This window comes from Tachyglossus aculeatus, chromosome 22, assembly GCF_015852505.1.
Source record: "Tachyglossus aculeatus isolate mTacAcu1 chromosome 22, mTacAcu1.pri, whole genome shotgun sequence".
NCBI lineage: Eukaryota > Metazoa > Chordata > Mammalia > Monotremata > Tachyglossidae > Tachyglossus > Tachyglossus aculeatus.
Genome location: NC_052087.1, coordinates 38,969,385 through 38,995,252, shown reverse-complemented (window position 1 = coordinate 38,995,252; position 25,868 = coordinate 38,969,385). Strand labels below are relative to the sequence as shown.

Sequence of the window (25,868 nt, the reverse complement as noted above, 5' to 3'; positions counted from 1 at the left end):
CTGGCAGCCAGCGGGGGCCCTGCCCTACCTCTCAGGGTGCCCAGGCCCACCTGGGCCCATGGGTGCCCACCTGATGCAGATTTCATTCACAAACAAACCACGGTTTGGGTTTCCTCCTCCCTTCCTCCCTGTTTTCCTCTTCGCTTTGTTTCCTTGTATCCTACCAGGTTGCTTCCATTAGAGTGGGGTCCCCTGCTGAGCCTGTTGCGGGCTCCCTCAGCTTGGGGATGCCGGGGAAAGGGGCAGGGACTCAATGACCAAAAAGACAGGGACTCCCTGGAGCTCTCAAAACCTGGCAAGTCTGTTTTGCCAAGCGTTGTTTTCTCCACCACGTCCCCTAGCCATATGGACACCCTTCCACCCCCTGCCACCCAATCCTCCATACTGTTCCCACGCTTCTCCCTTCCTTCCTCTCCCCCTCGTCCCCCTCTCCATCCCCCCATCTTACCTCCTTCCCTTCCCCACAGCACCTGTATATATGTATATATGTTTGTACATATTTATTACTCTATTTATTTATTTTACTTGTACATATCTATTCTATTTATTTTATTTGGTTAGTATGTTTGGTTTTGTTCTCTGTCTCCCCCTTTTAGACTGTGAGCCCACTGTTGGGTAAGGACTGTCTCTATATGTTGCCAATTTGTACTTCCCAAGTGCTTAGTACAGTGCTCTGCACATAGTAAGTGCTCAATAAATACGATTGATTGATTGATTCTCCCGGAAGCCCCCCTTTCGGGGTAAATGTTGGGGAGGCCTGGGGAGAGGACTGACTGACCCTAGCCTCTCTCTGCCCCATGATTCCCCTCAGAAGGGTTCTGGGGAAGCACTGGACTGTAAACACAAAGGAGGAGCAGGCTAGTATCATCCCTAGGAGCGAGAAGCAGCGTGGCCACCAAGCGCTTAGTACAGTGCTCTGCAAACAGTAAGTGCTCAATAAATACGATTGAATGAATGAATAGAGCACAGGCCTGGGAGCCAGAGACCCCGGGTTCTATTCCTAGCTCTGCCACATTCCTGCTGTGTAATCTTGGGCAAGTCACTTCACTATTCTGTTCCTCAGTTCCTTCATTTGCAAAATGGGGATTCAATACTTGTTCTCCCTCCTACTCTGCCGCTAATCTCCTCACCGTACCTCGTTCTCTCCTGTCCCGCCATCGACCCCCGGCTCATGTCATCTGCCGGGCCTGGAATGCCCTCCCTCTGCCCATTCGCCAAGCTAGCTCTCTTCCTCCCTTCAAGGCCCTACTGAGAGCTCACCTCCTCCAGGAGGCCTTCCCAGACTGAGCCCCTTCCTTCCTCTCCCCCTCGTCCCCCTCTCCATCTCCCCCATCTTACCTCCTTCCCTTCCCCACAGCACCTGTATATATGTATATATGTTTGTACATATTTATTACTCTATTTAGTTATGTATTTATTTTGCTTGTACATATCTATTCTATTTATTTTATTTTGTTAGTATGTTTGGTTTTGTTCTCTGTCTCCCCGTTTTAGACTGTGAGCCCACTGTTGGGTAGGGACTGTCTCTATATGTTGCCAGCTTGTACTTCCCAAGCGCTTAGTACAGTGCTCTGCACACAGCAAGTGCTCAATAAATACGATTGATTGATTGATTGATTGATTGGGACCTGATTATCTTGTATTTACCCCAGCACTTAGTACATTGCCCTGCACACGGTAAGTGCCCGATAAATACACTGATTGATTGACAAAAGGCTGGGAAGGGAGGCTGGGAAGAGTAGCTCTCTCAGGGTCAGGCTGCTGACCTCCCGCTCTGGCTGCCCCTCTTGGCTCCGGAAGCTCCACAGCTCCAGGGCCTCAGGGGTTCCCATCCCCACAAGTGCAGACCCAAATCTTAGCACTGCTCTCGAACAATCGCATCCCTCCTTCCAGGCCCACCGTCAGGCAAGGGTCAGGGCAGGGCTGGCCCATCGGGGAGGAAGGCCCCATTTCCGGAGACGGAGGCCCCGTCTGGGTTTTCTCTGAGGTTCGGGGGGCTCTCTCCGGCCCCACTCTGACAAGGCCCCTGTTTCCCCGGGGCGCCTGACCCCCGGTCAGGGCAGGGGGTGACAGTGCAGAGATGAAGGCCGCCCTGTGTCTGAACGAACGGGGAGAGCGGCCCCAGGAATAGGGGCCTTGGGCTGCCACAAAGAGGCCTTTGAGCGTCTGCCACGGGAGAACTACGGCCCCCTTCACGGGCTTCTTCCCGGGCACAAGTCGGGCTTGTGTGAGGCTTCCGCAGGCCCGGGGGCAGGCAGCTGCGGAGCCTGGCCCCCTCCAAGGGGCCAAATCACCCAGTAGCATCCTCCCCATCCCCAACTCTGTCCCCTGACTGTTGCTCCCGCCCTTCTTCCCCCCACAGAGCCGGGCCTTGGACCGCAGCTCAACCAGGGAGCCTGGGGCCTCGGTGTCACTGACCCGTCACCCCATCCTGCTGGCTGAGCCCACCCCCGGGGGCCCTGAATGCTGCCCGCTGGAGGAAGGGGACCAGACCAGGCTGAAAATGTACCCAGCGGGTTTGGTGTGGGAAAGTCGGAGGTCTCGGGCAGGGCCTCTCTCCCATCACTTTCCTCTTTGTTCCCCTCTGGTCTGGTCTGGTCACTGTGCCACGTTTGGGCCTTCAAAAAGGGGCCCAGTTGGGGACCACAGAGAATCCAAGACGGGAGACGGGGGGTCCTGGGCTTAGTGACCTAGTGGGAGACCAGCTGGGCAGCCCGGTGGGGCGAGTGCCCCTGAGAACCCTCCTCCACCAGGGCATCAGTGGGGTACAGACAGGCATGGCAGGACAAGCAGCGTGGCTCAGTGGAAAGAGCCGGGGCTTGGGGTCAGAGGTCATGGCTTCTAATCCTGCTCCGCCACATGTCTGCTGTGTGACTTTGGGCAAGTCACTTAACTTATCTGAGCCTCAGTTACCTCATCTGTAAAATGGGCATTAAAACCGTGAGCCCAACGTGGGACAACCTGATCACCTTGTATCCCCCCAGCACTTAGAACAGTGCTTTGCTCATAGTAAGCGCTTAACAAATGCCATCATCATCATTATTATTATTATTATTAAGGGGGAGTGTAGTCACAGGCCCTGAGGGCCAGAGACTAGACCGTACGCTCGCTGCAGGCAGGAAACGTGTCTCTTATATTGTTGTATTGTACTGTCCCAAGGGCTTAGTACAGTGCTCTGCACTCGAAAAGCACTCCATAAATGTCATGGAGTCTGAGGTGACGGGACAAGCTCCCTGCTCTCCAATGTGGCAGGGCGGGGAAGGAAAGTGATAGCCAAGAGGCTGAGGCGGGCCCTGGAGGAAGAACGGTTAGCGAAATTAGAGAAGCAGCAAAACCTAGGGAAAAAGAGAACAGATCCGGGAGTCAGAGGATAATAATAATAATGATGGCATTTATTAAGCACTTACTATGTGCAAAGCACTGTACTAAGCATTGGATCTGCTTCTGATCCTGCCTCCACCACTTTAATGGCTGTGGGACCTTGGGTAAGTCATTTAACTGCAGTATACCTCGGTGTCCTCATCTGTAAAATGGGGATTCTATATTCATTCAGTCATTCATTCAATCGTATTTATTGAGCGCTTACTGTGTGCAGAGCACTGGACTAAGCTTTTGGGAAGTACAAGTTGGCAAGATATAGAGATGGTCCCTACCCAACAATGGGCTCACAGTCTAGAAGCGGGAGACAGACAACAAAACAAAACTATGGACTGGTGTCAAGTCGTCAGAACAAATAGAATTAAAGCTAAATAATTATTAAGGTATTTGTTAAGGATTTACTATGTGCCAAGCACTGCTCTAAGCACTGGGGTAGATACAAGGTAATCAGGTTGGACGCCATTCTTGTCCCACATGAGGCTCACCGTCTTAATCCCCATTTTAGAGATGAGGTAACTGAGGCCCAGAGAAGTGAAGTGACTTGCCCAGGGTCACACAGGAGACAAGGGACGGAGCTGGGATTAGAACCCATGACCTTCTGATTCCCAGGCCCAAGCTCTAGCCACTACACCAAGCTCCCTCCAACTTAGACTAGAGCCCAATATAGTGCATAGAAACTGTGTCTTACCTAGTTGTCCTGTGTTTACCCCAGAGCTTAATAATAATAATAATAATAATGATAATTATTATGGTGCTTGTTAAGCATTTACTGTGTGCCACAGACTGAACCCAGGTCCTCCTGACGCCCAGGCCTGTGCTCTAGCCAATAAACCATTCTGCTTCTCTAAGTCACGTTGCTCTTAAAAAGGGGAAATCATCATCTTCTTCTTCCCCTCCTCTTCCCCTCCCAGCCCTGCTGCAGCTATGGCAGAGCGCTCCCTCTTTGTGTGAGATAAATGGCAACATAAATACATTTGTCTTCGCATTGTGAGATTGCTCCTGAAAGCGCTATTTGCCTTGTGTGTGTGAGCTGAGTCCATATCGCCCGCTCTGCCCAGGAAGAAAGGGGCAGGAGAGGGGAACTTCTGGGGGAGGGAGCCGCTGAGGAGAAACGGGTCTAAAATAGTACAAGCCCACTGGCCAAGAGGCACCACTTGTTTTGTGATATTCGTTAAGCACTTACTATGTGCCAGGCACTGTAGATATAAGCTAATAATACTACCACTAATAATTACGGTATTTGTTAAGCTCCTACTATGTGTCAGGCACTGTAGATGCAAGCTAATAATACTACTAATAATAATTATGGTATTTGTTAAGCTCTTACTATGTGGCAGGCACAGTAGATATAAGCTAATAATACTAATAATAATAATTACGGTATTTGTTAAGCTCCTGCTATGTGCCAGGCACTGTAGATGCAAGCTAATAATACTACTACTAATAATTATGGTATTTGATAAGCGCTTACTATGTGCCAGGCACTGTAGATACAAGCTAATAATAATACTAATAATAATTATGGTATTTGATAAGCGCTTACTATGTGGCAGGCACTGTAGATACAAGCTAATAATACTACTACTACTAATTATGGTATTTGATAAGCGCTTACCATGTGCCAGGCACTGTAGATACAACCTAATAATACTACTACTAATAATTATGGTATTTGTTAAGCGCTTACTATGTGCCAGGCACTGTGCTAAGCACTGGGGTAGATACAAGCAAATCAGGTTGGACACAGTCCCTGTCCCACGTGGGGCTCACAGTCTCAAGCAGCATGGCTCAGTGGAAAGAGCACATGCTTTGGAGTCAGAGGTCATGAGTTCAAATCCCAGCTCTGCCAATTGTCAGCTGTGTGACTTTGGGCAAGTCACTTAACTTCTCTGTGCCTCAATTACCTCATTTGTAAAATGGGGATTAAGACTGGGAGCCCCCCGTGGGACAACCTGATCACCTTGTAACCTCCCAAGCGCTTAGAACAATGCTTTGCACATAGTAAGCACGTAATAAATCCCATCATCATCATCATTATTATTATTATTAATCCCCATTTTACAGATGAGAGAACTGAGGCCCAGAGAAGTGAAGTGACTTGTCCAAGGTCACATAGCAGACAAGTGGCGAAACCGGGATTAGAACCCATGACCTTCCGATTCCCAGGCCCGCGTTCTATCCGCTATGTCGTGCTGATCAGGTTGGACACAGTGCCTGTCCCACGTGGGTTCACAGTCTTAATGCCCATTTTACAGATGGGGAGATGAAGGCACGGAGAAGTGAAGTGACTTGACCAAAGTCATGCAGCAGATAATTGGCGGAGCTGGGATTAGAACACAGATCCTTCTGACTCCCAAGCCCTTGTTCTAACCATTAGGTCCTGCTGCTTCTCATCCCTTGACAGGAAGGGATGTGGGTTGGCTTCCTTGGGAGGGAATCAGGGGTGTGTATCATCATCAATCGTATTTATTGAGCGCTTACTGTGCGCAGAGCACTGTACTAAGCACTTGGGAAGTACAAAATTGGCAACACATAGAGACAGTCCCTACCCAACAGTGGGCTCACAGTCTAAAAGACTGTGAATGTCCGTATGTTTGGGGGAGGCGGTTAGGAAGTCATGGTGGACCTTAATCATTCAATTGTATTTATTGAGCACTTAGTGTGTGCAGAGCACTAGACTAAGAGCTTGGGAGAGTACAACCGAACAGAGTTGGTGGACACATTCCTTGCCCACAATAAAAACATTTCGCTCTTCTTCTTTCCTCTCCTTCCTGCCCCTGTCTGCAGGGAAATCCTGGTCAGTAGCGTTAAGCAAGACCTCCCCAGTCCACAGAGAATCTGCCCTGTTTGTGGAGCTCTCCATCATCATCATCATCATCATCATCAATCGTATTTATTGAGCGCTTACTATGTGCAGAGCACTGTACTAAGCGCTTGGGAAGTACAAATTGGCAACATATAGAGACAGTCCCTACCCAACAGTGGGCTCACAGTCTAAAAGGGGGAGACAGAGAACAAAACCAAACATACTAACAAAATAAAATAGAATAGATATGTACAAATAAATTAAATAAATAAATAGAGTAAAAAAATATGTACAAACATATATACATATATACAGGTGCTGTGGGGAAGGGAGGGAGGTAAGATGGGGGGATGGAGAGGGGGATGAGGGGGAGAGGAAGGAAGGGGCTCAGTCTGGGAAGGCCAGGAAGGGAGAGTTCACAACTCCCCTCAAATCTCCAACCCGTCTCTGCTGAAGCAGCAGCATAGCGTAGTGGTTAGAGCCTGGTCTTGGGAGCCACAAGGTCATGGGTTCTAATCCTAGTTCTGCCACATGTCTGCTGTTTGACACGTTAAGTCGCTTCGCTTCTCTGTGCCTCAGTTCCCTCATTTGTACTAAGCAGCATGGCTCAATGGAAAGAGCACGGGCTTTGGAGTCAGAGGTCATGGGTTCAAATCCCGGCTCCGCCAATTGTCAGCTGTGTGACTTTGGGCAAGTCACTTCACTTCTCTGGGCCTCAGTTCCCTCATCTGTAAAAAAATGAGGATTAAGACTGTGAGTCCCCCTTGGGACAACCTGAGCACATTGTAACCTTCCCAGCGCTTAGAACAGTGCTTTGCACATAGTAAGCGCTTAACAAATGCCATCATCATCATTTGTAAAATGGGGATTGAGACTGTGAGCCCCATGTGGGACAGGGACTGTGTCCAACCCGATTTGCTTGCCCCAGCGCTTAGTACAGTGCCGGGCATAGTAAGCGCTTAACGAACACCACAGTTATTCTTAGAGGTTCCCCTCATCCCACCTGCCATTGCTGCTGATGCCTCTGTGTTGTCAGGAGCGTCTTTCAAGAGTCACAGGGTGCAGAGACGGCCAAAAGGGTGGCCAGGCTGAACATTCAGAGTGGTGGGGAGATTCATTCAGAAATGAATAGACAATCCCTGCCCACAACGGGCTCACAGTCTAGAAGGGGGGAGACAGACGTCAAAACAAGTAAACAGGCATCAGCAGCATCATTATAAATAAATAGAATTATAGATATATACACATCATTAATAAAAAATAAATAGAATTGTAAGTATAAATATGTACATATATACATAAGTGCTTTGGGACTCCGTTCTCGTCATCCTTGACTCCACTCTCTCATTCACCCCATACTTGTAAATATTGACTATTCTATTTATTTTGTTAATGATGTGCATCTAGCTTTATTTCTATTTGTTCTGACGACTGGACACCTGTCCATATGTGTTGTTTTGTTGTCCGTCTCCCCCTTCTAGACTGTGAGCCCGTTGCTGGGTAGGGACCATCTCTATATGTTGCCTACTCGTACTTCCCAAGTGCTTAGTATAGTGCTCTGCACACAGTAAGTGCTCAATAAATACGATTGAATGAATGAATCCAATTCATCACCAAAAACCTGCCAGTCTCACCTCCACAACATCACCAAGATGCGCCCTTTCCTCTCCATGCAAACCGCTAGCTTGCTGGTTCAATCTCTCGTCCTAACCTGACTGGATTACTGCCTCAGCCTCCTTTCTGATCTCCCATCCTCCTGTCTCTCCCCGCTTTAGTCTATACTTCACTCTGCTGCCCGGATTATCTTTGTACGGAAACGCTCCGGGCATGTCACTCCCCTCCTCAAAAATCTCCCGTAGTTGCCTATTAATCTTCAAATCAAGCAAAAACTCCTCACTTTCGGCTTCAAAGCTCTCCATCCTCTCACCCCCTTCCTACCTCCCCTCCTTTCTCTCCTTCTCCAGCCCAGCCCACACCCTCCGCTCCTCTGCCGTCGCTCACCTCCTCACTGGGCCTCGTTCCCGCCTGTCCCACTGTTGACCCCCTGCCCACGTCCTTCCCCTGACCCGGAATGCCCTCCCTCCACACATCCGCCAAGCTGGCTCTCTTCCTCCCTTCAAAGCCCTACTGAGAGCTCACCTCCTCCAGGAGGCCTTCCTAGACTGAGCCCCCTTTTTCCCTCTCCTCCTCCTCCTCCCCTCCTCATCGCCCCCCTCCCTCCCTCTACCCTGCCCCCTTCCCCTCCCCACAGCACTTGTGTATATTTATACATATTTATTACTCTATTTTATTACTGATGTATATATAGCTATAATTCTATTTATTCTGATGGTATTGACACCTGTCTCTTGCTTTGTGTTGTTGTCTGTCTCCCCCTTCGAGACTGTGAGCCCGTAGTTGGGTAGGGATCGTCTCTACCTGTTGCCGATTTGTACTTCCCAAGCGCTTAGTACAGTGCTGTGCACACAGTAAGCGCTCAATAAATACAACTGAATGAATGAATGACCGGGGTAAGGCAAAGGGAGTGAATTGGGGCTATGGGGAGGGGAGGGAGAGCAGAGGAAAAGGGGTGCTTGGTGTGGGAAGACCTCCTGGAGGTGGTGAGCTTTCAGTTGGGCTTTGAAGGGGGGAAGTGTGCTAGTTTTGCGGATTTGAGGAGGGAGGGCATTCCAAGCCAGAGGTAGGACAGTCTTTTAGACTGTGAGCCCACTGTTGGGTAGGGACCGTCTCTATATGTTGCCAACTTGTACTTCCCAAGCGCTTAGTACAGTGCTCTGCACACAGTAAGTGCTCAATAAATACGATTGATTGATTGACGTGGGCCAGGTGTCAACGGCGGGACATATTTACTATTCTGTTTATTTTATGTTGTTAATATGTTTTGCTTTGTTATCTGTCTCCCCCTTCTAGACTGTGAGCCCACTGTTGGGTAGGAACCGTCTCTATATGTTGCCAACTTGTCCTTCCCAAGCGCTTAGTATAGTGCTCTGCACACAGTAAGTGCTCAATAAATACGATTGATTGATTGATTGATTGATTGATTGACGTGGGCCAGGTGTCAACAGTGGGACATATTTACTATTCTATTTATTTTATTTTGTTAATATGTTTTGCTTTGTTATCTGCCTCCCCCTTCTAGACTGTGAGCCCGCTGTTGGGTAGGGACCGTCTCTATATGTTGCCAACTTGTCCTTCCCGAGCACTTAGTACAGTGCTCTGCACACAGTAAGCGCTCAATAAATACGACTGAATGAATGAATGACAGAAGAGGACGAGGCACGGTGAGCAGGTTAGCAGCAGAGGAGCGGAGTGTGCCGGCTGGGCTGGAGAAGGAGAGAAGGGAAGTGAGGGAGGAGGGGGCGAGGGGATGGAGAGGTTTGAAGCCCACAGTGAGGAGTTTTTGCCTGATAGAGAATGGGAGGGGGGGGACCATGGCAGCTCTCTCACCAGAGGCTGTGCCAAGGTGGGTGGGTGAGGCTAGTGGGCCCAGTGTATTGCGCGAAGACAGACTTATAGACTGTGTGCCCACTCTTTTAATCAATCAATCAATCAATCAATCGTATTTATTGAGCGCTTACTATGTGCAGAGCACTGTACTAAGCGCTTGGGAAGTACAAATTGGCAACACATAGAGACAGTCCCAACAGTGGGCTCACAGTCTAAAAGGGGGAGACAGAGAACAGAACCAAACATACCAACAAAATAAAATAAATAGGATAGAAATGTACAAGTAAAATAAATAAATAAATAAATAGAGTAATAAATATGTACAACCATATATACATATATACAGGTGCTGTGGGGAAGGGAAGGAGGTAAGACGGGGGGATGGAGAGGGGGACGAGGGGGAGAGGAAAGAAGGGGCTCAGTCTGGGAAGGCCTCCTGGAGGAGGTGAGCTCTCAGCAGGGCCTTTTAGACTGTGAGCCCACTGTTGGGTAGGGACTGTCTCTATATGTTGCCAATTTGTACTTCCCAAGCACTTAGTACAGTGCTCTGCACATAGTAAGCGCTCAATAAATACGATTGATGATGATGATGACTCTGAGCTGTGGCATTCTGGAAAGCTGGGCCGCACTGCTTGGCTTCAATTATCCCACTGATCCCGCAGGCTACAAGAGCTGCTCCCCTCTTCCGGAGGGCAGGATCAGCTTTTGCAAAGGAGAACGCAAGCTGCCTCCTCTGGCTGCTGCCCAAAGTGAAGAGCTCATTCTCATAAATCATTGTGGTATTTATTAAGCGCTCACTATGTGCCAGGCGCTGGCTGGGTTCCAGCAAATTGGGTTGGACGCAGTCCCTGTTCCATATGGGGCTCACAGTCTCGATCCCCATTTGACAGATGAGGTCACTGAGGCACAGAGAAGCAAAACGGCCCGTCCAAGGTCACACAGCAGGCAAGTGGGGGAGGCAGGATTAGAACCCATGACCTTCGGACTCCCAGGCCTGTGCTCTAATCAATCAATCAATCAATCAATCATATTTATTGAGCGCTTACTGTGTGCAGAGCACTGTACTGAGCGCTTGGGAAGTACAAGCTGGCAACATATAGAGACAGTCCCTACCCAACAGTGGGCTCACAGTCTAACATCATGCTACTTCCCCCAGGGATGCCCACACTCATGCATGAGTGGCCTGGCTGTGTCACGCATGTGCATACACGTCCCATGTGTCCACATGCATGCATGAGTGACCAGGGTGTGGCCACCTTTGCACAAGTGACCCAGATATGTACACAAGTTTCATTCATTCATTCAGTCTTATTTATTGAGCGCTTACTGTATGCAAAACACTGTACTAAGTGCTAGGGAGAGTAGCGTGGCTCAGTGGAAAGAGCACGCACTATGGAGTCAGAGGTCATGGGTTCAAATCCCGGCTCTGCCAATTATCAGCTGTGTGACTTTGGGCAAGTCACTTCTCTGGGCCTCAATTCCCTCATCTGTAAAATGGGGATTAAGACTGTGAGCCCCCCCGTGGGACAACCTGATCACCTTGTAACCTCCCCAGCGCTTAGAACAGTGCTTTGCACATAGTAAGTGCTTAATAAATGCCATCATTATTATTATTGCATATGCTTGTGTGCATGAGTGTGGCTGTGTTTTGGGGGTGACAATTTTGTCTTAAAAGACCAAATTTCTACTGGGGCTTTTCTTCCATCCAACCCGGTCCTGCATCCTTTATGTTGCCATCTTGTACTTCTCAAGCACTTAGTACAGTGCTCTGCACACAGTAAGTGCTCAATAAATATGATTGATTGATTGATTGATTGATCCCTCCCCACCCTCTGCCTCTCAGATTCTGGAGACCCTACTGAAAACTACTCCCATCCCTCAATTCTGTCTTCTGTCATTGTCCCTCCTACAGATGGAGGCATCACAAAGGGCATGAGCTCTCCCCTCTCCCACCCAACATCCTGGAAGAGCCAAGCCCCCCCCTACCCCCCCCCAACCTCAGAGACCCCAGATCCCCCACTGGTTTGTCTCAATCCCGCCAAGAGCAGCATAAATCCAAAGCAGCAGCAGGGATCCTTTCAGGAAACAACCTGACATCCCGGTAAGTGATGGGAGGCGGCTGCCGGGACGGCACTTCCTTGGGATGATTTCAGGTTCAGGGATTATTTTTTTTCCCTTTGAGTTTTCGCCAGATTTGGTTGCGATCATTAGTCAAGCGCAGACAGGGCTGTAATGGCCCGGCTAACGGCCTCGTCTCCCTCGAGCAGCCAACTGGGTTAATCGAGGGTGCAAATCTCCCATCTCCATGGGTGGCTTTCGACAGGGATGCCGGGGATCAGGCCCGGAGCAGCGGGTGGGAGCAGCTGGGGGTCCTGAGGGCCCCCCCAAAACCTCCTCAGGATCGAAGGGATAGAATGAAGGCTATCGAGAGAATATTTCTTGTGTTACTGCCTCAAGAACCTGGTTCAGGACCTGGGAAGCATTTAAAGCCCTCTAGGCTGTATGCTCCTTATGGGCAGGGAACAGGTCTATCAACTCTGTTTTATTGTACTTTCCCAAGTGCTTAGTACGGTGTTGTGCACACAGTAAGTGCTCAATAAATGCCAGTGATTGATTGATTGATTGACAGTTGGCCACAGGAAATGTCAGCCAGGAATAGTGGCTGTTACACACACAGACACATATACACACAAATACCCACACAGTGGGAGGCCTCCCTCTCCTCCAGAGGGAAAGGGGCAGGTGGAAGGTTGGTGCCGAGAGTCTTGAGAAAGAGGGGCAGGGAGTGCACTGGAAGATTTCCTTTAGACAGTAAAATTGTTTTTTTTGTTGTTTTTTTTTTTTATGTCAGGCACAGTTCTAAGTACCGAGATAGATACAACTTTATCAATCAATCAATCATCAGGTTGGACAGAGTCCCTGTCCCACATGAGGCTCACAGTTTAAGTAGGGGGGGATAATAATAATAATAATAATAATAATAATAATAATAATAATAATAATTGTATTTTTTAAGAACTTACTATGTGCAAAACAGTGTTCTAAGCACTGGGGAGGATACAAGGTGATCAGGTTGTCCCACGTGGGGCTCACAGTCTTAATCCCCATTTTACAGATGAGGATTTAATATCTATTTTACGGTTGAGGAAACTGGGGCCCGGAGAAGTTAAGTGACTTGCCCAGGCTCACACAGCACGCAATTGGCAGAGCCGGGGTTAGAACCCAGATCCTCTGACACCCAGATTTGTGCTCTTTCCGCTAGGCAATGATGCTTTGTTGCGGGCAGGGAAACGTGCCAACTCTGTTGTACTGTACTCCCAAGCTCTTAGTACAATGCTCTGCCTACAGTAAGCGCTCAATAAATCCCGTTGATGATGATGACGACTGGAGATGGGAGCTTTGGGGCAGAGCACGAAGATCCCCTCGGGTCTAGAGAGCGGGATAGGAGAGAGGCAGCGTGGCCTAGTGAATAGAGTTCAGGCTTGGGAATCAGAAGGACCTTGGTTCTAATCCATCACTTGTCTGCTGTGTGAACTCGGGCAAGTCATTTCACTTCTCTGTGCCTCAGTTACCTCATCTGTAAAATGGGGCTGAAGACTGTGAGCCCCCCTGTGGAACAGGAACTGTGCCCAACCCGATTTGCTTCTATCCACCCCAGCGCTTAGAATTAATAAGCCTGGCACATAGTAAGCACTTAAATACCTCTATTATTATTATTGTTATTATTATCATTATTATTCCCACCCATGAATCAGCACGTGACTCAAGGGGGTTGGGGGCGGGGACAGGTAGTGGCACCTTCCTGCCCCAAATGAACCAACTTTCTATTGGGAGTTTGGGGGAGCAAAGAGTTGAGGCCCCAGGGGCAGGGGAGGAGGAGGGGAGTGTGTCTTGAAAGATCAAATTAAGAGCCTTTTCAGCCCGCTCGAAAGCGCTCCAGTCTTGTCAGAGACATGGCGGAGGGAGTTGGGCTGGGAGCCCGGACCCCCAAACTGGGGGATGAAAACAATAGCCTTCCCCCCGAACCACCATGGCCTTAGCCCCTCTAGCCTCTACTCCTTTGACGGCCCCACGGTGGAAGGAGTTGGGTCTTGGGATGGTGAAATCTCCCCCAGGAGGTTTTCCACTTCATCATCATCATCATCATCATCATCATTACCATTATCATTACCATGGTTTTACTCCTGTTAAACATTTACTCTGTGCCAAGCACTGTACTAAGTGTTGGGGTAAATTCAAGATCACCAGACTGAGACCTTCCCAGACTGAGCCCCTTCCTTCCTCTCCCCCTCGTCCCCCTCTCCATCCCCCCCATCTTACCTCCTTCCCTTCCCCACAGCACCTGTATATATGTATATATATTTGTACATATTTATTACTCTATTTATTTATTTATTTTACTTGTACATATCTATTCTATTTATTTTACTTTGTTAGTATGTTTGGTTTTGTTCTCTGTCTCCCCCTTTTAGACTGTGAGCCCACTGTTGGGTAGGGACTGTCTCTATATGTTGCCAACTTGTACTTCCCAAGCGCTTAGTACAGTGCTCTGCACACAATAAGCGCTCAATAAATACGATTGATGATGATGATGATGATAACCAGGTCAGTGCCAGTCGCTATCTCTCAGTGGAACCTGTTTTCCCTCCCTGTGAGCCCCATGTGGAACAGGGACTGTGCCCAACCTGTTTATCTTGTATCTACTTGAATCTTGTGTGCCCCAGTGGCCTAATGGATAAGGTATTGGCCTCCTAAGCCAAGGATTGTGGGTTCGAGTCCCACCTGGGGTGGAGTGATTTCTTTAAAACTGGGAAACTTTAAAGTATTTGGTTTTGACATCCGTCTACATGTTTTGTTTTGTTGTCTGCCTCCCCCTTCTAGACTGTGAGCTCGTTGTTGGGTAGGGACCGTCTCTATATGTTGCCGACTTGTACTTCCCAAGTGCTTAGTACAGTGCTCTGCACACAGTAAGCGCTCAATAAATACGATTGAAAGAATGAATGAATCTACCCCAGCACCTTCTCATAAACTATCTTAAAGCCGCTTGGCCAGCCGGGTTTGCTCAACTGGGGGTCCCCTGGGGTGACATGCTGGATAACAATGATGGCATTTGTTAAGCGCTTACTATGTGCAAAGCACTGTTCTAAGCGCTGAATGCCCAACGAGCCTCAGGAGACCCAACGGGAGGCCTGGTGGGAGGGACTGGGGACATGGGCGGAGCCTGGCACAGCGGGGAACCTCTAGACTGTGAGCTCCTCCTCTAGACTCTAAGCTCCTTGCGGGCAGGGAATGTGCCATGTGTCTACCCACTCGGTTATAAGGTACTCTCCCAATCAATCAATCAATCATATTTAATGAGCACTTACTGTGTGCAGAGCACTGTATTAAGTGCTCCCAAGTGCTTAGCACAGTGCTCTGCACACAGTAAGAGCTAAATAACATGGCTCAGTGGAAAGATCCCGGGCATGGGAGTCAGAAGTCATGGGTTCTAATCCCACCTCCACCACTTCTCAGCTGTGTGACTTGGGGCAAGTCACTTAACTTCTCTGTGCCTCAGTTACCTCATCTGTAAAATGGGGATGAAGACTGTGAACCCCACGTGGGACAACCTGATCACCTTGTATCCCCCCCAGTGCTTAGAACAGTGCCTTGCACAGAGTAAGCACTTAACAAATGCCATCATTATTATAATTAAATACCATTGATTGATTGATGGAAGGATGGGCAGGGCACCAGGGAGATAAGTTTGAGGGAAGCTTGGGGGAACAACCAGGTCCCAGGTGGGGGGACGTGAACCCCAGTCCAGCCAAGGGGCCCAAGATACTAGTCCACAGCCCCTCTGGGGGAGGGTGGGGGGACCCTCCAGGGATGCCCTTTCTGCCCTCTCTGCCCCTATCAACGTCCTGCTCCCTGATCCTTCTCCTTCTCTGAAAAGGAGGTGCCTCAGCCCCACCTCTAATAATAATAATAATTGTGGTACTTCTTAAGCACTTACTGTGTGCCAGGGACTATACTAAGCACTGGCGTAGTTACAGGCAAATCGGATTGGACACAGTCCCTGTCCCACGTGGGGCTCACAGTCTCAATCCCCATTTTACAGACGAGGAAACTGAGCCACAGAAAAATGGAGTGACTTGCCCAAACTCAAACAGCAGACAAGTGGCGGAGTGGGAATTAGAACCCGCACCTTCTGACTCCCACGCCCGGGCGCTATCCATCACACCCCCTTGAGAGTCAGACCCAAAAAGGTTGGGAGGCAGACAAAGCCCTGCGGAAAGCCAGCTAAGTAAATAATGAAATTTCACTCTCCTCTTATTCATTTTTCACCCCCTTTCCCTTCCACAAATAAATTATCAGCATGACCAGGTCCCAGCGGAGCTGAGCGTATCGCTCCGTACAATGAAAAAGCTTTTAATAGGATTTAAAGGAGCCGGGAGTCACAGCCTCGCTCGCCCCATAATGGAGATTGCTCTGTAACCGGGGGCTGCTAACGAGGGTTGAGTGAATGACTCCAGTCAGAGGCACTCCATCATCTCTCTTCCTCCATCTCTTCTCGACAGGCCCCGGCCTGGGCCTCCCTTCCCCGCCGACCTCGGCTCCTCCTCCCGAGGCTGCCAGCTTCTCGCCTGGCACAGAGCAGGTGATGAGGCCCGGGTCCGTGCCAGCCGGCCGCTGACATCACCGAAGGCCCGGCTCGGAGAAAAGACTGATCCCTGGGGGAGGTGGGCAGAGCGGATGTTTCCAATCAATCAATCAACCGTATTTATTGAGCGCTTACTGTGTGCAGAGCACTGGACTAAGCGCTTGGGAAGTCCAAGTTGGCCCGGGCCGTCCTCCGGTAGGATCAGATCCCTCAGGATCCCTTCCCTTCTCTTCTCCCCGTTCTGGGGACAGAGGAAACTGGAAGATGAGGCTCTACCATTATACCCGCTCCTCCCCAGGCTGAGGCATGGAGCTTTGTCACCTTTAAGAATGCCATCATTATTATTATTTAAGGTGAAATCTGCCCCCCAGGATCTCCTTGGCTGGAGCCAAAGATCGGGCCTGCCCCTCACCAAAGGGCTGAACTCTTGGGGTTTCCAGTCCACGTGTCCCCCCGACTCCTGTCAGAGTCTGCGCTTGGGTCTTCAACCGCCAAGTGAAGCATTCATTCATTCAATCGTATTTATTGAGCGCTTACTGTGTGCAGAGCACTGGACTAAGCGCTTGGGAAGTACAAGTCGGCTACAGATAGAGACGGTCCCTACCCACCAACGGGCTCCCAGTCTAGAAGGGGGAGACGGGCGACAGAACAAAACATGTAGACAGGTGTCAGAATCGTCAGAACAAATAGAATTAAAGCCAGATGCACATCATTAACAATATAAATAGTAAGTATGTACAAGTAAAATAAAGAGAGTAATAAATCTGTACAAATACATATACAGGTGCTGTGGGGAGGGGAAGGAGGTAGGGCCGGGGGGATGGGGAGGAGGAGAGGAAAAAAGGGGACTCAGTGTGGGAAGGCCTCCTGGAGGAGGTGAGCTCTCAGTGGGGCTTTGAAGGGAGGAAGAGAGCTAGCTTGGAGGATGTGTGGAGGGGAGGCATTCAATCAATCAATCAATTCATTCATTCATTCAATCGTATTTATTGAGCGCTTACTGTGTGCAGAGCACTGTACTAAGCGCTTGGGAAGTACAAGTTGGCCAGGCCAGGGGAAGGACGTGGGAGGAGGGAAGAGCAATGTTTGTTTCATGCTCTGAGCGCTGAGGTCCCAGGGTACAACGACCTCCCCTAGAGACTCTCTTCCCTCTCTCTTTCTTTTCTCTTTCTCTCTTCCATGGAGACCAGGCCCCTGGGCATACTCTCTCTCCCTCTCAGGATGCCACACCAACCACCATCACCATCATCAACAACATTTAACGCTTCACTTCTCTGGGCCTCAGTACCCTTATCTGTAAAATGGGGATTGAGATTATGAGTCCCTGCGGGAGGGGGACTGTGTCCAACTCAATTAGCTTGTATCTACTCCAGTTCTTAGTTCAGCACCTGGCACAGTGTAAATGCTTAACAAGTACCATAAAAAAATTTTTAAAAAGGTTACTGAGAATTTTTTGATTTGGTATCAATAGTATCTGCTGACGGCCCATGTACAGAGCAATGTACTAGATCATCATCATCATCATCAGTCGTATTTATTGAGTGCTTACTATGTGCAGAGCACTGTACTAAGCGCTTGGGAAGTACAAATTGGCAACATATACTAGATGCTGCAGAAGCAGCCTGAGAGTCAGAGGACCTGGGTTCTGAACCCGGCTCTTCCACATGTCTGCTGTGTGACCTTGAGCAAGTCACTTAACTTCTCTGTGCCTCTATTTCCTCATCTGTACATATTGTATATATTTATTACTCTATTTATTTTACTTGTACATGTCTATTCTATTTATTATGTTTGGTTTTGTTCTGCGTCTCCCCTTTTTAAACTGTGAGCCCACTGTTGGGTAGGGACTGTCTCTATATGTTGCCAACTTGTACTTCCCAAGAGCTTAGTGCAGTGCTCTGCACAAAGTAAGTGCTCAATAAATACAATTGACATTGATTGATCTGTAAAATAGGGATTAAATCTTCCTCCCTCTGATTAGACAGTAAACCCCATGTGGGGCAGGAACTGTGTCCAACCTGATTAGCTTGTTTCTACCCCAGTGCTTAGTACAGTGCCTGGCACATAGTAAGCACGTAACAAGTACCTTCAAAGAAAATTGCTGGGGCAGAGTACTGTCCAGGCAGAAATTAAAGACATGGTCCCTGCCCTCAAGTTGCTTCTGGTCTTATAAGGAGCAATGAGGACATTAATCACCAAATGTACCACTCACACACGAGCATCATCATCATCATCATCAATCGTATTTATTGAGCGCTTACTATGTGCAGAGCACTGTACTAAGCGCTTGGGAAGTACAAATTGGCAACATATAGAGACAGTCCCTACCCAACAGTGGGCTCACAGTCTAAAGCGGGGAGACAGAGAACAAAACCAAACATACTAACAAAACAAAATAAATAGAATAGCTATGTACAAGTAAAATAAATAAATAAATAAATAAATAAATAAATAAATAAAGCCAAAGTGCGAGCCACTTCTAGACTGTGAGCCTGCTGTTGCCGAACTGTAGTTTCCAAGTGTTTAGTACAGTGGTCTGCACACCGTAAGTGCTCAATAAATACGACTGAATGAATGGAAAGAGCTTGGGGTTGGGAGTGAGGAATCTTGGGTTATAGTCCCAACTAGCCTCTCTGTGCCTTACTTTCTTCCTCTTTAAAATGGGAATAAGATACTTGGTCTTAGGGAACTTGTTTTGATCTGATTATCTGGAGCCAGTACTTAACACATAAGGGAGGGTTTAACAAACACCATAATATTCACCGTCATCATGCCCTGGAGAGTTGGGAGGCCAGGCTGGGATTAATTTCCCTCCGGTCGGAGGGTTGTTCTAAATGTACTCTCAGCCCAAAGTAAAATGAGTTTGCCCTGGTCATGGCAGGATGTGGTGTGGCAACCACACATTTGGGTCTCATTTGGGTCATCAGTCAATCAGTGGTATTTATTGAGTGCTAATTGTGGGCACAGCACTGTACTAAGGGCTTGGGGGAGTACAATACATTAAAGGAGGGAGACACAATCCCTGCCCACATAGAGCAGAGAAGCAGCGTGGCACAGTAGGGAAGAGTGCGGGCTTTGGAGTCAGAGGTCATGGGTTCAAATCCCAGCTCCGCCAATTGTCAGCTGTGTGACTTTGGGCAGGTCACTTAACTTCTCTGGGCCTCAGTTACCTCATCTGGAAAATGGGGATTAAATCTGTGAGCCCCACGAGGGACAACCTGATCACCTTGTAACCTCCCCAGTGCTTAGAACAGTGCTTTGCACATAGTAAGCGCTTAATAAAAAAATGCCATCATTATTATTATAGAGCATGAACATCACAGTGTGGCTCAGTGGAAAGAGCACGGGCTTTGGAGTCAGGGGTTATGGGTTCAAATCCTGGCTCCGCCAATTGTCAGCTGTGTGACTTTGGGCAAGTCACTTAATTTATCTGGGCCTCCGTTACCTCATCTGTAAAATGGGGATTAAGACTGTGAGCCCCCCATGGGACAACCTGATCACCTTGTATGTACCCCAGAACTTAGTGCTTGGCACATAGTAAGCGCTTAACAAATACCATCATTATTATTCAATCATATTTACTAAACCCTTACTGTGTGCAGAGCAGTGTACTAAGTGCTTGGGAGAGTTCAATAAAAGAATAGAACAAACATATTCCCTGCTCTCAAGGAGCTTATAGTCTTGAGGGGGAGGCAGACATTAATATAAGTAAATAAAATTACAGATAGGAACATAAGTGCTGTGGTGCTGGGAGGTGGGGATGAATAAAGGGAGCAAATCAAGGAAGCATAGAAGGGAGTGGAAGAAGGGGAAATAATAATAATAATAATAATGGCATTTGTTAAGTGCTTACTATCTAAGCACTGGGGAGGATACAAGATGATCAGGTTGTCCCACGTGGGGCTCACAGTCTTAATCCCCATTTTACAGATGAGGTAACTGAGGCCCAGAAAAGTTAAGTGACTTGCCCAAAGTCACACAGCTGACAATTGGCAGAGCTGGGATTTGAACCCATGACCTCTGACTCCAAAGCCCGTGCTCTTTCCACTGAGCCTCTTGGGAAGCCTTCAGTAAGGCTTTGAAGGTGGGGAGAGTGATGTTCTATCGGATATGAAGAGGGAGGACATTCCAGGCCAGAAGCTGATGCGGGTGAAAGGTCGGTGGCGAGATAGACGAGATGGAGGTACAGTGAGAAGGTTGGCATTAGAGGAGTAACATCTGCGGACTGGGTTGGAGTAGGAATTCCCCCCTGTGCCAAGTGACTTTCTAGCAAGGGTGTGAAGGTGTGATGCTGCGGGAGCAGGGGGCGAGAGGTGGGAGAGGAAAGTGGGCTGCATCCAGCTCTCCTCGTGCCAGTCCTTCTTCTGACAGCCAAGTGGATCCCATCAGGTGATTCCCCTCCGGAGGCAGGGCCCAAGCAAGAGAGGAATCCCTGCAGTCAGAGGTTAATCTACCCCAATCCAAAAATCCTAAATAGTAATAATAATGGCATTTATTAAGCGCTTACTATGTGACTGTTCTAAGCACTGGGGAGGTTACAAGGTGATCAGGTTGTCCCACGGTGGGGCTCACAGTCTTCATCCACATTTTATAGATGAGGTCACTGAGGCCCAGAGAAGTGAAGTGACTTGCCTAAAGTCACATGGGATTTGAACCCATGACCTCTGACTCCAAAGCCCGGGCTCTTTCCACTGAGCCACGCGCTCAATCCCTTCTGTCTGATATGGGGACCACCTTCTTCGCCCTGCCCTCCCTCTGCCCCCACCCTCCCCATCATTCCTCCATGTCCCCCTCCGGCTCCTGTCTCCTATCTGTAAGCTCGTTGTGGGCAGGGAATGTGTCCGTTATCTTGCTGGATGGTACTTTCCCCCGTGCTTAGTACAGCGCCCTGCACACCGTAAGTGCTCAATAAATACGATTGAATGATTGGCTGCCCTTGCTCCCTTCCCGGCTCACTAGCTGTGTGGTGGGAGTGGGGGCTAAGGCGGCAGGCACGGTGCCATCCAGATGGTAGCACTCGGCACGCGGGACGGAGGAGGGCCAGGGCCGGCAACAACTTGACCCTCAGGAATCTGGCCACAGCTGCTATTTCCACTAAATGGCCACTTGAAGTGGAAGCCAGAGAGTGGCCCCGAGCAGGCCCCGGGCATCTAGAAGATTCGGCGCTCTCAGGTTTTATATCTGCAGCCTCCCCGCACCCCGTAACCACTAGACTTCCCTGCCCGGGGCCGCAGATGTGATTTTCTCCTGCGGGGCAGCTCTGAGACGAAGCTCCTGAGGGAAACACCGTGTCTGCCAGGCAGTCGGAAGGGCTGGAGAGCGCTTAGTACAGTGCTCTGCACATAGTAAGGGCTCAATAAATACGATTGATGATGGAGAGGGGATTTTTCAGGGGAGAACCTTGCCCTGAAAGTGGGAGGGTAGAGGACTGTGAGACTAGACTAGACTGCGAGCCCGCTGTTGAGTAGGGACTGTCTCTATGTGTTGCCGACTTGTACTTCCCAAGCGCTTAGTACGGTGCTCTGCACACAGTAAGCGCTCAATAAATACGATTGATTGATTGAGGAGGGGAATAAGGGAGTGGAAGGGGGGTGAGGGGGAAGTCAAGATCAGAAAATGCTCCCAACAGGGAAATTTGCTTGGGGAGATAACTGCCACCCGTTCCCTCAGAAGACATTCCTCTTTCTTTCTCTCTCTCTCCATCTCCCCCCGCCTTCCCTCTCTGTCCCTCTCTTCTTTCTCTCCCTTTACGGTTTGCTAAATCTGTTGCAATCTGGTGCCAGCGACTAATTCAGGCAAAAGGAGGGAACGGGTAGAGAAAAATGCCACGAAGCCGTTTCTTAAAAGCGACGGAGGCAGAGATAGCCAGGATTAGCACCCCAGTGACCCCGATTTTAATTAAATACAAAACCAGCCCTAAAATAACACCTCACACCTGATTGCCAAGCCTGCTGCACTGAATCCAGAGCTCCGGCAGCTGCCCGGGCACAGCTGAGCCCTTCTCGTGTCCGTTCTCTTCCCTCCTGCATCCCTGCTGAGAGAGGAACTTTGGGAACATCCACAGGAGTCCTTGCAGAGAGGCAGAGACATCGCTCGGGTGAGAGCAAGGAGGAGAAAAAATGGGGCGAACCAGGGCTCCTGGGCTCTGCCATCATTCATTCATAACTGTATTTATTGAGCACTTACTGTGTGCAGAGCACTGTACTAAACGCTTGGGAAGTACAAGTTGGCAACATATAGAGATGGTTCCTACCCAACAGCGGGCTCACAGTCTAGAAGGGGGAGACAGACAACAGAAGAAAACATAGTAACAAAATTAAATAAATAGAATAGTAAATACGTCTGTTGACTGTTGACTTGTCCTCCCCCAAGCGCTTAGTACAGTGCTCTGCACACAGTAAGCACTCAATAAATAGGATTGAATGAAAGTGGTGTCAGCCAGTGGTCATATTTATTACTCTATTTATTTTACTTGTACATATCTATTCTATTTATTTTATTTTGTTATATGTTTGGTTTTGTTCTCTGTCTCCCCCTTCTAGACTGTGAGCCCACGGTTGGGTAGGGACCGTCTCTATATGTTGCCAACTTGTACTTCCCAAGCGCTTAGTACAGTGCTCTGCACACAGTAAGCGCTCAATAAATACGATTGATTGGTTGATTGGTCAGCGCAGGGGCTCAGGAAAGAAGCAACATATGGGAGGAAGAGACTCTATAGGCCGCAGCAGTCATCCCTGCTTGCTTCCCCTGCCCGGCTCTCGGCTCAACGTCCAGCGCGGATTGGGGCTGGCTAAACCAGAGGTCTTGTGGGACTGGGCATCTCCTCTGCCCATCTCCTCCCCAGACCCACTTGGCCAGGGTGATGCCTGAGTGGGCATCCCGGGCACCCTCCTCTCAGCTGGCTCCCCAACTCCGCGGGCTCTGGGCCTTCTCTCTCCACCCCCACAGGCCGTGCCCTTCCGAGAGCCTGGAGCCAGGCCGGGTCGGGTGGCTTGAGAACCACGAGAGACCTGTTGGCCGTGAGCACCCCGGGGAGCCCGAAGGCTGGTTGGAGGAGTGGGAGAGAGTAACTGGCATGGGGTGGCCAACTGGTCTGCCTGGAGGTGGCTGTAGACCCCGGCCACCCAAAAAGTGGGGGACCTCATGAGTGAACCCATCTGGCCTCTGGACAGCCTTCCCCATCTCCCCCAGGACCTCTGCGGTCTGCCTGGCTGCTGCTGGGTGTGTGTGTGTGCGTATGTGTGAGTCAGTCAATCGCATTTATAATATTATTAATAATGATGGTATTTGTGAAGTGCTTAGTATGTGCCAGGCACTGTACTAAGTGCTGGGGTGGTTACGAGATAATCAGTTCAGACATAGTCCCTGTCATCATCATCAATCGTATTTATTGAGCGCTTACTGTGTGCAGAGCACTGTACTAAGCGCTTGGGAAGTACAAGTTAGCAACATATAGAGACAGTCCCTACCCAACAGTGGGCTCGCAGTGGGGCTAGACTGTGAGCCCACTGTTGGGTAGGGCCTGTCTCTATATGTTACCAACTTCAAGGCCCTACTGAGAGCTCACCTCCTCCAGGAGGCCTTCCCAGACTGAGCCCTTTCCTTCCTCTCCCACTCGTCGCCCTCTCCATCCCCCCATCTTACCTCCTTCCCTTCCCCACAGCACCTGTATATATGTATATATGTTTGTACATATTTATTACTCTATTTTACTTCTACATATCTATTCTATTTTATTTTGTTAGTATGTTTGGTTTTGTTCTCTTTCTCCCCCTTTTAGACTGTGAGCCCACTGTTGGGTACGGACTGTCTCTATATGTTGCCAACTTGTACTTCCCAAGCGCTTAGTACAGTGCTCTGCACACAGTAAGTGCTCAATAAATACGATTGATGATGATGATGATGATTATTTATTTACTTGTACACATCTATTCTATTTATTTTATTTTGTTAATACGTTTGGTTTTGTTCTCTGTCTCCCCCTTCTAGACTGTGAGCCCACTGTTGGGTAGGGACTGTCTCTACATGTTGCCAACTTGTACTTCCCAAGAGCTTAGTACAGTGCTCTGCACACAGTAAGCGCTCAATAAATACAATTGATTGATTGTACTTCCCAAGCGCTTAGTACAGTGCTCTGCACACAGTAAGCTCTCAATAAATATGATTGAATGAATGAATGAATAAATGGGGCTCACAGTCTTCATCCCCATTTTACAGGTGAGGGAACTGAAGCCCAGAGAAGTGAAGTGACTTGCCCAAGGCCACACGTAGACAAGTGGCAGAGCTGGGATTATTGTGCAGAGCACTGTACTTGGAAGAGTACAGTATAACAATAAACAGACACATTCTCTGACCACAATAAGCTTACAGCTAGAGAGGGAGACAGCCATTAATAGAAATAAACAAATTACTGATTCATTCATTCATTCAATCGTATTTATTGAGCGCTTACTGTGTGCAGAGCACTGTACTAAGCACTTGGGAAGTCCAAGTTGGCAACATATAGAGACGGTCCCTACCCAACAGCGGGCTCTCAGTCTAGAAGATATGTACATAAGTGTTGTGGGGTTGGGATAGGGGATGAATAAAGGGAGCAGGTGCGGTGTGTATGTGTTTTGCTAGTTTTTCTAGACTGTGAGCCTGTTGTTGGGTAGGGACTGTCTCTATGTGTTGCCGACTTGTACTTCCCAAGCGCTTAGTACAGTGCTCTGCACACAGTAAGCGCTCAATAAATACAATCGATTGATTTTGCAGGGGCCTGGAAGGGGCTATCGGGTCCTAAGCGTGAGCCCACTGTTGGGTAGGGACTGTCTCTATATGTTGCCAATTTGTACTTCCCAAGCGCTTAGTACAGTGCTCTGCACATAGTAAGCGCTCAATAAATACGATTGATGATGATGATCCCCCCGACCCCAAGCCGCTCAGGTGAATGGAAAACTTTAAATTATCTTTGCCTGAAACCCTCCAGACCCCAGCAGCCCCGCACATCTCCAAAGCGGCGGTGGAGGAGGCAGCAGTGATGGAGCCAGGGGATGGGAGGCGAGTGGTTTATAGAGAAGAGCTTCCCATTCATCTTTCCTTCAGAGCCTGGCAGCTTGGGTTGGGGGGGAGGAAGGAACGGAGCTGAAGTTAGAAGTTTCATAACAAACACCGCCACAGAACGAGAAAACAACTTTAACAGTGATTAAATGATCGCAAATTATTACATCATCCTGCTGCTCCTTCCAACTGCTCACACCAGAGGAATAACTGTCACACACACACACCCCAGTGTATCCATGCATCCTTACACCAATACAAACACCCACACACATAAATTAGTTTACATAAAAATCAATTTACATCTGTACACATGCGCAGATCAGTGTATCCACATAACTGCAATCCCTGGCAACAAACACATCTCTGTTCTTTGTTGACTCCACACCTGCACCTTTTTAAGACACCCCGGCTGCAAGAATGGGGAACAGTTGTCCCCTGACTCTGTAGAGATGGGGTCGGAAGGAGGCAGGGGAGTTCAGAGGGGTAATAACAGTCTCTATCCCTACATTCTATTCATCTTAAAGCTGGCAGGAACCTTGAAAGAATAATTTCGTC

At 48.8% G+C, this 25,868-nt stretch overlaps 1 protein-coding gene and 1 non-coding gene across 3 annotated transcripts in view; both read left to right on the top strand.

Moving 5' to 3' along the window:
• The window catches only part of MACROD1 (mono-ADP ribosylhydrolase 1), a 410,094-nt gene that overhangs the window by 256,267 nt on the left and 127,959 nt on the right, over positions 1 to 25,868 (top strand). The gene's annotated exons all lie outside the window — the stretch shown is intronic.
• Positions 14,349 to 14,421, top strand: TRNAR-CCU. Its single transcript has one exon. It is a non-coding gene; the product is annotated as a tRNA-Arg (tRNA).